The 12,624-nt window shown below is 39.8% G+C and overlaps 1 long non-coding RNA gene across 1 annotated transcript; it reads left to right on the top strand.

Moving 5' to 3' along the window:
• Positions 1-5,181: 5,181 nt before the first annotated feature.
• On the top strand, positions 5,182-6,024 carry LOC138174008 (uncharacterized). The gene is made up of 2 exons (XR_011171608.1): positions 5,182-5,330; positions 5,645-6,024. It is a non-coding gene; the product is annotated as an uncharacterized lncRNA (long non-coding RNA).
• Positions 6,025-12,624: the final 6,600 nt, after the last annotated feature.

Below are 12,624 nucleotides of genomic sequence, written 5' to 3'. Positions count from 1 at the left end.
AGCTCCATTTGAATCACAATGGCTTTATTAAAGCCTTGTTTTCCAGAGCGATATTTTAAGAAATAATCATTGAAAACTACATGAGACAGAAGAGTGAATTCATATATGCAGTTGAGCTTATATAACTAGGCTTTGACCTAGTTACTTAATTCTTTCTGGAGCTACTTGTACTCATCCTCTGCTCTTATCCAGTAATGTGCTGGACACCTGGTGACCTGAGGGGCTCATCTTCCGATGTCATCTTTTATAATTTTAATACTGTACATGGTGTTTTCTTGGAAAAGATACTGGAAAGGTTTGCCATTTCCTTCTGCAGTGGATCACTTTTGTCAGAACTCTCCACTATGACCTGTCTTGGGTAAACCCTCTAGGCAAAGCAAAAGGAAGTGCAAGGACTTATCATAAATGACCTCTAGGAGTATAGCTATAAGAGAAAGGAGATAAAAGCTAGTTTGAATGGACAGATCAACCAAGAGTTTTTCAAGAGTGGTGGAGACATAGGCACGTTTGTAGTAGGGAACTAGCCAGTGGACAAAGAAAATCTGAAGATAAGTGAGATAGTGGTGATGATAGAGGTGGCAATCTCAATCTATAAATATTAAGCACCTACTATGTGCCAGGCATTGTACTAAGCACAGGGGCTATAAAAAGAGGCAGAAGATAGTCCCTGTCCTCAAGTAGCTTACAATCTAACAGGGAAGATAACATGCAAACAAAAATATACAAAGCAAGCTACATACAGGATAAATAGAAGATAATTAACAGAGGGAAGGCACTGGAATTGGGTGGTTAGGGAGGGCTTCATGTAGAAGGTAGGATGTTACTTGGGACTTAAAGGAAGCCAAGGATGTCAGTAGTGAGAGTGGAGGAAGGATAGCATTCCAGACATGAGGGCCAGTCCAAGAAAATGCCCAATTCAAGATGTCTGAAAATACCTGGAGATGTAAGATTGGAGATCAGGAAAGAATTTTGGGCAGGATAGGTATATTTGAGAATCACCAGCATAGAGATGGTGATTAAATCCATGAGAGCTAATGAGGCTACAGCAAGATCAATGGAGGTGAAGAAGAAGGCCCAGCTGTCATCCTGACAAACCTCAACATTTGGTGCTGCCTGTAGGAGATCATCAACATATTTGCTTAAAGGTGAGACCTTGAAGGTGAAACTGGAAATAGCTGTAGGATTTGGGAAAACAGGGTAGGGCTTTCTATGTAACCTTGAGGTAAACAAGTCCATGTCCATTGTGTGTTCTCCCAGGTGAAGGCAAACAAGTACTGAGGATTTCAATGAATTGGAAGGTTAAGAAAAGCTGAACAGGAATGTAACACTGAAAAGCAGGTAACATCACAAGGAATGGAAGACACAATGGTTCGTGGGTTTAGAACTACTAGATGTCTAGGTATAACATAGGCATTAACAATGTATATATCCTGCACAAAGTGATAAACATGAGAGTAATAAACCATCAGAGCATGGCTTAGGTTTTGTAACGGCAGAATAAGGGTGTTAAAAAGGGATTTACAAGGAACTCTAAGAGAGTCAGTAATGGCTGAAATACTTTCAATAGCTTCCCTTGATAAATACTGAGGAACAGATTGTGGTGACCTTTTGGTTCTAATGGTGACAGGAATAGCAACTTTTAACAACCCTACATCTGAGGATGAAGCAGCCCATAGAGAATCAGGGATGTCAGGGAACATCCCGACCATCCTCAGGAGTTTCTTGGGCATTTCGAACCAAAATGGGAAACAAGGAGAGTGAGTACTCAGGGAGGTGTAATGCAATGGATTCATCAGGGAGCATGAAACAGTGCCTCTTGACCTAACAAATTCTTAGGATATTTAGGCATAGGTAGAAAAGAATATCCCACTATAAGAAGACCATCAGTTAACATAGGAGGAACCAATCAACAACACTTAAAAGTTCTAATAGCCATATACTTAGAATTTGGCCTTCTTGTTAAAATAGAACTAGAAGCACCTCTATCTAATTAGCAATCATACAATGTGTCTCCAACTTTAAGAGTAACTTATGGTGCACCAGTGTGGGGAGAGGCAAAGGCTGGGATAGCTAGGGCAAGGACATCCAGATTGGGAAAAACAAAATTTTCTTCCGAATTTACAGTTCCTGCTCCTTCTACCCTCATACTATAGGTTTTCTTTGGGTCCTCCCAGGTTTCCCCTTATTCTTATTCTTTAAGTCCCACATCTTCTTTCTACAATTTTGGCAAGATGTTCTTTTTTGTGATAATAAAGGCATTTATGATTTCCTGAAACTCCCTGAGCAAAAGCGAGAATAATCTCTGTTTTTGGTTTAAATTTTACCTATTCTTTATTTCTTCATATATACACTATAATATGTGTATTATGTATATGTATATATTTACATATATGCATATGCACACATATATACATATGTGTGTATATACACATGTGTATTGTCGATCTGAAGGTTTGGTTAAGGGAAGCAAACAGGCTAGGTGATATCTAAATCCACATTGTTTATGTCCTTAAAGCTAGCTGAAGCTAGCAAGCTTGTATGTACAAGGAGCCAAAATTAAATTCTGACTGCCTGATACAAGAATGACCAAGGCTTAAATATTTTTTAGAATAATCCCAACTCAGGGTCTCTATGTCACTCAAATTTATGATCTCTATATGTTCAACCATATTATAAGAAAGGAATTTTCTTAATTGAATAGGTGGTAAATACAATACAATAAGAGAATTGACAAAGTGTCAATGGAAATTACAACCTGGGATATCTGTGTTTCCTTTACCATTAACATTCCATAACATAGTATATGTGCAAAAAACATTAAGATAAGAAAAAGTCTCATTATTCAAGATAGTGTCTCACGTTAGGGGTCTCATCCTTAATGGCCATAAACAGGAAAAAAATGCTCTTAAGTCAACCCCATCTAGCCTTGTTGACATAGGAAAAGGTATTCCCTGAGTTTACTCAGAGAACAAAGAAACTGTTAGTTTCAGGCTCTTCTTCTGGTTGGTTCAGGCTCTGGCTCTTATTGGGGGTTCAAATTGATATTAAATGATTATCAGTATATATGCTTTTAAGCTCTCCTGTACTTTTTTCGTGTCATCTAGAGCAGCTCTTATGAAAGAAAATACCAGAGGCTGAGATTTATTAACAAAAGGGCGGTCTCCAGGGCCAGGGTCCTTCTCTTTAACCTCTGTAGTGCCAATGCAATATTTGCAATGCCCATAGTCACTATAAATATACTGGTCATGACTATAACTATTCCCACATGGTGCTGACTGCAAAATATAACAAACTCTCCATACAGAAGAGAGAAGCAAAACATTTATTCAGACACCAGAAAACCAAATCTCAACACCAGGAAACCGAATCCATCATAGCAACATGGAAATTAATGTACCACACCATAGCAGAGAACCACTCCATCCTTTAGCCTTCCCACAAACCAATATAAGATCAATATTTACTCGAAAACCTGACTAACTCCTTACCTAAGTGTCCTCTCTCTCTCCCACCATCCCTCTGGCTCTAACTCCCAGCTTCCTATGGCCTTCACCCTTCATCAAACTCCTCTCACCACAGGTCCCATATGATTACATTCAGTCTGTTAAGGGGCAGAGTTTACTTTCAAAGCAGGGAAGGTCTTCAAATTCCCATCCCCATTAGAACCTCCTAGATGGCTTACCAACTGTCAAGAGTTGAGGTAGTTAATATCTGAACAAATCTATTTATTAGCAAAGCATGCTGTTGCATAACAAATCAGATCAAAGGCCCCTCGATCAGTAGGCAAAAAGATATTGAATGATAGATAACAAAGCTTGTTTATAGTCAATGATGAACAAATCAAGTTATATAATCTTGAGCAACAAGGGCATTTCTTCATTCTGGTTGGCCGAAGTAAGACAAAACTGAAGGGTGTTAAGCACAGTTTGTAGAGAACATTTGTATTTCCCTGAAATCATATGAAGAAGGCTTTAACTTTGAACTTTAAGTCACAAAATGGATGCTGTTCATAACATGGAGCTGGTTTGGTTCTTTCAAGACTAGGCGGAAGCATATAATACCTGTAAAGAAGCTTTATCAGAGGAAGGCAAAGGGAAAATGAAAGCTGAAGGGTGTGGTGTTGTTGTTTTGGGAGGGGGGAAGATGAAGGTACCTGGTTGGCTTTGGGACTATGGTAGAGAAAGGCCAAAGAGTCAGGAGAACAGCCTAGAGAGGAATGAAGACTTAGCTGGCTTGGTCCTCCTTTTTTTTTTCCTTTGTAAGTAACTTGCTCAAGGTTACACTGCCAGGTGTTTCTGGGTGGGTGCTAAGTGTCTGAGCCCTGATTCCATCCCCAGGTCATCCTGACACTGGGGCCGGTGCTCTTACTCACTGTGCTACCTGGCTGCCCCTTGGCCCTCCTTCTTAAAATGGGGGAGGCCTGGGAGGAACTAGCCATTCTGATGGAGAGGCCAGAGGGCCAAGGTCTCTCCAGTGTGAGAAATAGTGGATGGAGTAAGTTAGAAAGATTGTATAATTAAGCACAGTGAAATACTGTTGGTGGACCTGTGAAGTGATCCAGTGATTTGGAAAAGCAATTTAAAATTTGTCTTTTTAAAAAAGTTACTAAAAGTAAAAGTCTATACACTTTAACCAGGTTGTGCTGGTAAATGTTTAGCTCAGCAATTAGCTCCCTGGGGGGAAAAAGTGTACTTGACAAACAAGTTTAATCTGCATTTTCTCCATCATTTTCTTAAGCCTAGAATTTTCTAATCAACAAAACATTTTATAAATATTTATTTACACCTTGATTTGTAGTGTATGCCAATTTCCAAGGTATAAAGCTCATACTGAAAATTCAACAATCCCCCCCCCCTCCCAGGAGCTGGTTTTGAGTTGGCTCCAGCATATCACTGCCAGGCATAATATTCCAAAGATGTCAAAAGTAGATGCCTGTTGATTGGAGAATGGCGCTAAACAGTACCTTACATTATGATTTTGTTTTGTTTTTAAAATAACAATAAGACCAATTCGTTTCCCTGATCAATGAAAAACACTGCATCAGTCCTCAGGGCTCCTGACCCAACTGCAGTAAGAAGACTAAAAGGATTTATGGCGATTCAAAGACAAGGTAACCTAGATGAGGAGCAGAAGGCGCTAGGACCCAGCACCCCCGGTAAAGGAACGCGGGAGCTTGCTGGGGATGCAGTGCGCTCTGTCGTCCTTTCAGCCCCAGCCGGTAAATTTGCGACAGAGCCTGACAGTCTACTAGGATTCTGAGGAAAATCCGGGAAGGGCGGGGGCGGGAAGGAGAAGATTGTGGGATAGAGCTGGAAGCAGATTGAACAGCGGTGGGTTTTCATTAAACAGAGCTGTGGGGCAGCGGTGAAGGGCTGGGCTAGACAAACTGAAAGCTAGTAGCAGCCTAGGAGGGAATAGATCTGTGGATTTGGAGCCAGTTTCTGACGTGGGCGGGGAAAGAGAAATGCACCATCCTCCTTAGCCCCTCAGCCTCAGCTGGCTGGAAGGAGCGGGCCCAGAGCGTCCCTTGCTGCCTAGTGGCGTCATTGGGCCAGGCAGGGCTTTGGAGAGCACGCCCCTAAGGAGTGTGGCGGAAGTGGGCTGAGGCAAAGCAAACTTCCCTCATGCTTTCGTGTTTCTCCAGGTGAGGATCAGGAAACCTGGGTTCCGGGACACTTCGAGTTTTTCTAGATCAACACTTATTTACAACTGAGGTTGAAGTTGAGAAGTTTGGAATACCTTTCTCCTCTTAAAGTGACAGTAATCCTGTTCCTGAACGTGGAGTCGGGAGTGGCACCCACCAGCCTTGTGATCAGGGGAGCATTGCCTTTCACTTCAGATTTTTCACACCTGATTTTGTTCATAACTTTTAAATGTTAGTTATTTTTGCTGATTTTTTTTACCCCTTTGTGAGTGCGTGTGTGTGTGGGGGAGAGTATTACATTCTTCAGTCGGAGAGGCATACAAGGGACATTGAAGGATATAAAAACAATAAAATCGATCTAAAGATAAAAGCACAAAAAAGGAGAGCAGAAGATCAAGAAGAGATCAAACAACCAAATGCACTGTTAATTAAATTTAATATTTAACCTAAAAACCCGAATATTTGCTACATGGAGTTTGAAGTGGATATCCGAGAAATAACAAGACAACAGTGCCAATTACAATTGACAGGAGTGTTTATTGACGGCGGTGACTGCCTCCCTAATAAGGAAGACAGCATCGAGTCTCCTGAAAGATGCATTTTTATAGTGTAATATGTTGCTAACAACAAAATGTGGTTCCAAGTGGGGGGGGGGGGACCATTTCTAGTAAAGTCTTGGGTACCTAACAAGAACAATGACTATAGAATTGTAAATAGAAAGGTAACATTAAAACAATTGAAATGGAATGCTATGAAATTATAATAATCAATCTGGATTCCAAAGAATGCTATACAATATCAGACCTGGTTGATGTGCTGGTTAGTTTTACTGAACTTTTTTTCCTCAGTTTTGTTTTTAATATAAGTGATGATGCCTCTTTGGAAAGGGTAAAGAGAAGAACATATTAGAAAATGTAGGTTATAAAAAAACTTTTTTAGGTGGCTCAGTGAGTAAGAGCACCGGCCCCAGAGTTGGGATGACCTGGGATTGAATCCGAGCTCAGATACTTAGCACCACACCCAAGTTACTTAACCCCAATTGCTTTAAAAAAAAAAAAAAACTTTTTAAATTAAAAAGATACTGAATGTGAATTCATAAAAACTAGGGAAGAAAAACAAACTGATAAGAGTAAAGCAAGCAGAACCAGGAAAACAATGTACAACATGGACTATAATAATGGAAATAGAATAAACAATAAAGGAAAACTGAATGCTTGTGAAGCAAACATGGCCCCAGGTGAGAAATGAGATCTCCTTCCTTTCTATGTAGAGGTAGGGAACCATAGGTATAATATTGCATGTACTGTTGGATATGGTCCATGTGCTAGTTGGTTTTGCTATTTTTAAAAAAATTTTTCTAGGCAATTGGGGTTAAGTAACTTGCCCAAGATTACATGGCCAGTTATTTTGTGTGGGTGCTAAGTATCTGAGGCCGGAACCAATCCTGGGTCTCCTGGCTCCAGGGCCGGTACGCTTACTCACTGTGCCACCTAGCCACCCCTTTCTTTTCCTTTCTAAATCTTTGTTCCTAAGGAAAGCTTATAGGCAGAAGAAACGGTGTGTAGTAAAAAGTAATGAAGATCAGGTCCTAAAGTTTGAGTTTAGCAAAGATTACAGTAGAGTTAAGTGTTCTTAATTTTGTGTGTGTCACAAATCCCTTTGGCAATCTGGTAAAGACTATAGACACTTTTAGATTAATTTTTCAAATGCATAAAAGAAAAAATAGAGAATTACAAAGAAAATTAATTATATTGAAATACATTTTTTTACCCAGGTTAAGAACACCTGAAAAACAGAGGGAGCCATTGAAGTTTTTTGAGCAAAGTAGGAATGTGATTGAGATTAGGTATTTAGGGAGTATTAGAGTATTTAAGCAGCTTTTATTTAAGAGGTTCCTTGACCTGGCTTCAGACCCATCAGACCCACTTGGAACTTCTTGATACTCCTGGATGTGGGATAAAAGTCTGAGATACTGCTTTTTTGTTTCCCCATATCCTATAACAAGGCCATTTGGAGCCTTGTTGTCATGGTTGTAGATGAGGGACTTTCTCCTCTGATCAGAGAACATCCCATATGCTTAGCACCCTCTCTGCCTTAAAATCCCCTTTTTCCACCACCTCCTTCACTGATCTAACCAATTTGAATTCCCCCAGGGTATTATCCTCAGAGCAGTTGGAATGTGTTTTAGGACTCAGTGATGTTTAAAGGTGTTGTTCTCTCACTGAAACAGAAGGAATTAGAAATGGTGCACTCTGCTCAGAGGGATGTGATTCTGGAGATACATCTCACTGATCTCTTTGACTAAGGACTCTTAATGGTCTTCTTATCTGTCCATTGGGTATTCTCAGTTTTCTTCTTTGTGGAGTCTCTGAAGTCAACAGCTCATTTTGTATTTATAAATTGAGGGCTCAGATTCCTAAAGTACTTTGGGCACAGAAGTAGAACATTGCTGTTTTGGTTCTCAGGTGATAGGTCTAATCAGTGTACATTAGAAAAAGAAAGACTATTTTTGGAGTCAACGGACCTTGGTTCAAAATGTGGCTCTGCAAAACAGGAAAATGATAAATGTTGGAGAAGATGTGAGAAAGTTAGAAAACTAATTCATTGTTAGTAGAATTGTGAGCTGATCCACCCATTCTGGAGAGCAATTCGGAACTATGCCCAAAGGGCTATAAAAATGTGCATACCCTTTGACCCAACTATACCACTTCTAGGGGTGTATCCCAAAGAGCTCATAAAAATGGGAAAAGGACCCATTTGTACCAAAATAGTTATAGCAGCTCTTTTTGTGGTGGCCAAGAACTGGAAATTGAGGGGATTCCCCTCAATAGGGGAATGGCTGAAAAAGTTGTGATATATGAATGTAATGGAATACTTATTGTGCTATAAGAAATGATGAACAGGCAGACTTCAGAAAAACCTGGAAAGATTTATATGAATTGATGCTGAGTGAAGTGAGTAGAACCACGAGAACACTGTACACAGTAACAGCCACAGTGTTCAATGACTGACTTTGATAGACTTCGCCCTTCTCAGCAATGCAAGGACCTAAAACAATCAAAGGATTCATGATGGAAAATGCCATCCACATCCAGAGAAAGAACTATAGAGTCAGAATGCAGAGCGAAGCAGACTATTTTCTTTTATGCTTTTGTTTTTTTTCTCATGCTTTTTCCTATTCATTATAATTCTTCTATGCAACATGACTAATGTGAAAATGTGTTTAATAAGAATGTGCGCTGACTTGAGGAAGGAGAGGAGAGGGGGAAAAAATTTAAAATTTATGGAAGTGAATGTTAAAAACTAAAAAATTAACAAATTAAAAAAAAAGTAGTTCTGGCACTTATTGATCATGGGCAAGTCGCTTAGCCTCCTGTGACCTGGCTTTCTTCATCTATAAAATGAAGGGATTAGACTAGATTGTCTTTAAGGTCCATTTCAATTCTACAATCCTGTAAGTCTCTATATTGCCAATAATTGTTTCCTAGTCACATTGTCTGTTTTGTCTCCTACTAGATTGTGAAATCTTTAAGAAGAAAGACAATTTTATCTCTGCTTGCCTAGATTATTAAAATAGTTTACTAGCTCATCTCCTTACTTCTGATCTATTTTATATTTAACTGCTAGAATAATATTCAACCAACACCACTGCTAAATTTCCTTCTACACTAAATCCAAATTCTTTAGCCTAGCAAGCCCTTTACATTTTTATCTCTTCTTATCTCATTTACTTCCTGTTATGAATTCTTATTGCAGTGACAGCTCCTAGAGTTATTATTTCCTGCCTTCAAAATGCTGCTCAGCTCAACTCTTCCCAGAAATGTTCTATGAATATTCTCTGTGGTAAACAATACCCTATCCTTTGAAGATACCCCTTTTTCCATTTTATTTCTCTACTTCTATCCTGTTCCTTCCCAGTTAACAAACAAACAAAAGACAGCATTTAAGAGAGATCAAAACCACATGTTCCTAGTACCTTTAACTCCAGGTTTATTAAGCTGTTTCTTAACCAACAGCATTCTTTCTCTCAGCTCAAAAACCAGATTGGATGTATATTTTCTGTTTCTTATTTCAATTTGTGAGTCAAGAAGTGACATTCTACAGAAGTGGAATCTCATAAAGTAGTACCAGAAAGACTCTCCAGGAATATTCCACCTAAGAACTCAATTTAGGAGAAAACCATAACCATAAAGGAAACTTAGAGAAGCAACAGAGAAACCTTACATATAAGAGATTGGTGAGCTTTCTTTTCTAAGACTGTGGTGTTCCAGTCATTCAGTCAATAAACATTAAACATCTACTATGTGCCAAGGATCATGCTAAATGCTGGGGTTGCAAAGAAAGACAAAAGATAGTCCCCACCCTCAAGGAGTTCACACTCTAAAGGGGGAGACAACATGCAAACAACTATATACAAACAAGATATATAAATTGGAGGTAATCAACAGAGGGAAGGAACTAGCAATAAGAGGGTTCAGGAAAGGATTCCTGTAGAAGATGACATTTCAGCTGGGACTTTAAGGAAGCTAGGAGATGGGAATGAGGCAGAAGAGTATAGGGAACAGCCAGTTGCTGGATTGAAGAGTGTGTGGCAAGGGAATGGGAGGTATAAGGTATAAGAAGACTGTAAAAGAAGTGGAAAGGACTAGGTTATGAAAAGCTTTGGATACCAAACAGAGGATTTTCTATTTGATCCTAGAGATGATTGGGAATCACTGGACTTTATTGAGTAGAGGGTCTGACTTATGTTTTAGGAAAATCACTGGAGTGGGAAGAGATTTATGGCAAGCTGTTGCAATAGTATGGGCATGAGGAAAAGAGGACCTGTACCAAGGTGGTGGCAATATCAAAGGAGAGAAGAGGATATATATGAGAGATGTTACAAAGGTTAAATTGACATGCCTTGGTAATAGATTGAATTGGGGGGGGGGGTGTTGAGGGGTTTAAGAGATAATCATAAGTTAAGGATGCTACCTAGATTGTGAGTATAGGGGCATGGGAGAATAATGGTGCCCTAGGGGATGGCACCTACCTTACAGGGTTGTTGTGAGTATCAAATACAATACTATTTGTAAAAAGCACTTGACACAGTACCTGGCACATAGTAGGTGCCATATAAATGCTTATTCCTTGTTCCCTCTCCTTGATAGTAATAGAGAAGTTTGGAAGGGGGAAAGGTTTGAGGGGAAAACTGGAGCGGCTAGGTGGCGCAGTGAGTAAAGCGCTGGCCCTGGAGTCTGCAGAACCCAAGTTCGGTTCTGGCCTCAGACACTTAACACCCACACAAAAATACTAGCCATGTAACCTTGGGCAAGTTACTTAACCCCAATTGCCCTCCCAAAAGCAAAAAAAAAAAAAGATCTTTACAAGACATCTAGTTTGAGTTCTAGTAAGAAGTTGGAGTTTTGAAACTGGAGGCCAGAGGAGAGGCTAATAGATAAGTATAAGATAAGAGGATAGATAAGTAGATTTGAGAATCATCAGCAAAGAGATGATAATTGAATCTATGGAAGCTTATATGATCATCAACTGAAATAGTATAGGGAAAAAGAAGATAACATGGCTAGGCCAGAGCCCTGTGTAAAACCTAGATGAACACTAGATGAAGATATAGTAATGGAGACAAAGAAGGAATGATCAGTTATGTAGAAAGAGAACCAGAGAGAGTGAAGTAGTGAAAACCTAAAGGGAAAAAAGTATCAAGATGAGAGTGATTGACAGTATCAGAGGCTACAGAGAGCTCAGGAAGGATGAGGATTGAGAAAAGGTCATTGGATTTGGCAACTGTTTAATTGAATGATGAGGCCAGAAGCCAGGATATAGAAAGTTAGGAAGAGAGTCAGAGAAGGGTAGGTACCTATTTCTCAAGCAGCTTAGATGCAACGTAAGAGATATATGAGACAGTAGTCACTGGGGATAAATGGATCAAGTAGGGAATTTTGAGGATGGCACACATGGACATGTTTGTAGGCATCAGGGAAGCAGCCATTGGACAGAGAGAGATTGTAAATCAATGAGAGAGTGGTGATGATAAAGGGAACAATCAACTAGAGGAGACTTGGTGGAATGGGGTCACTTGTGCAAGTAGAGAGGTTGACCTTAGCAGGAAGGCCCACCTCTCTATGTGATAGGTGAAGGAGGAGATATTCTCAGAAGGCATCTGAGTGATAGGAGATAAAGAGGGAAAAAGAAGGAGCTCTCAGTGAATGGCTTTGGTTTTTTCCCCTTCAGTAATATCTGAGGGCAAGGTTCTCAGCTGAAAGAGTGTGGGGGAGCCACGGGAAGTTTTAGGAAGGATAAAAAGGTTTGGAAGAGCTGCCAGTGTGAGTGGAAGAGTGAGTAATTTGGGGAATATAAAAAGATTCCTTAGTAGCAATAAGGGACCAATTAAGATTATGTGACATAAATTTGTAATGGACTCAGGACAGTTACATGATTTTCTTCACTTCAGTAGCAAAGACAGTAGATGGTGAGAGTGATCCAAAACTGAGAGTTGGCAAAGCACAATGGGTGATTTGGTAAGGGGACAGGAGAAAAAGACAGTACAGGCTTGAAGTGGTTCATCAAAAGATCAAAACAGGAAAAGGAGGAGAGTATGGATAGTGCAGGAGAGAACTGGGAGAGAACTGAGGAGTCAAGGACTTAGAGGTCATGGAATGAATGTAGAGTAGTTTGGTAAGGGAAGGCAGAAGGATAAGTGGAATGTTAATAGAATGTGATCAGATAAGGGAATTGCAGAATTCATTAACTTTATGGATGATGACAAGATCAAGGGGTATGACCATCTTTGTGTGTGGCTGAGGTGGGGTGGAAGAATAGAAAATAAGTAAGTTGAAGAACTGGAAGTTTAGGGTGTTTAAAGAAGTATCAATATGTATGTTGAAGTTCCCTAGTGTGAGTGCAGGTGTTGCAGAGAAGAGAAACATTGTGAACAAGGGACTGAATTCAATGAGGAAGGTGGGGGGTGCATGTGTGTCCTA

Source organism: Petaurus breviceps, unplaced genomic scaffold (assembly GCF_028583685.1).
Source record: "Petaurus breviceps papuanus isolate PSGF00001 unplaced genomic scaffold, PetGlider_PUasm1.0 673, whole genome shotgun sequence".
Taxonomy (NCBI): Eukaryota; Metazoa; Chordata; class Mammalia; order Diprotodontia; family Petauridae; genus Petaurus; species Petaurus breviceps.
Note: the sequence above shows the minus strand (reverse complement) of the source record. Positions and strands in the feature narration are given on the sequence as shown.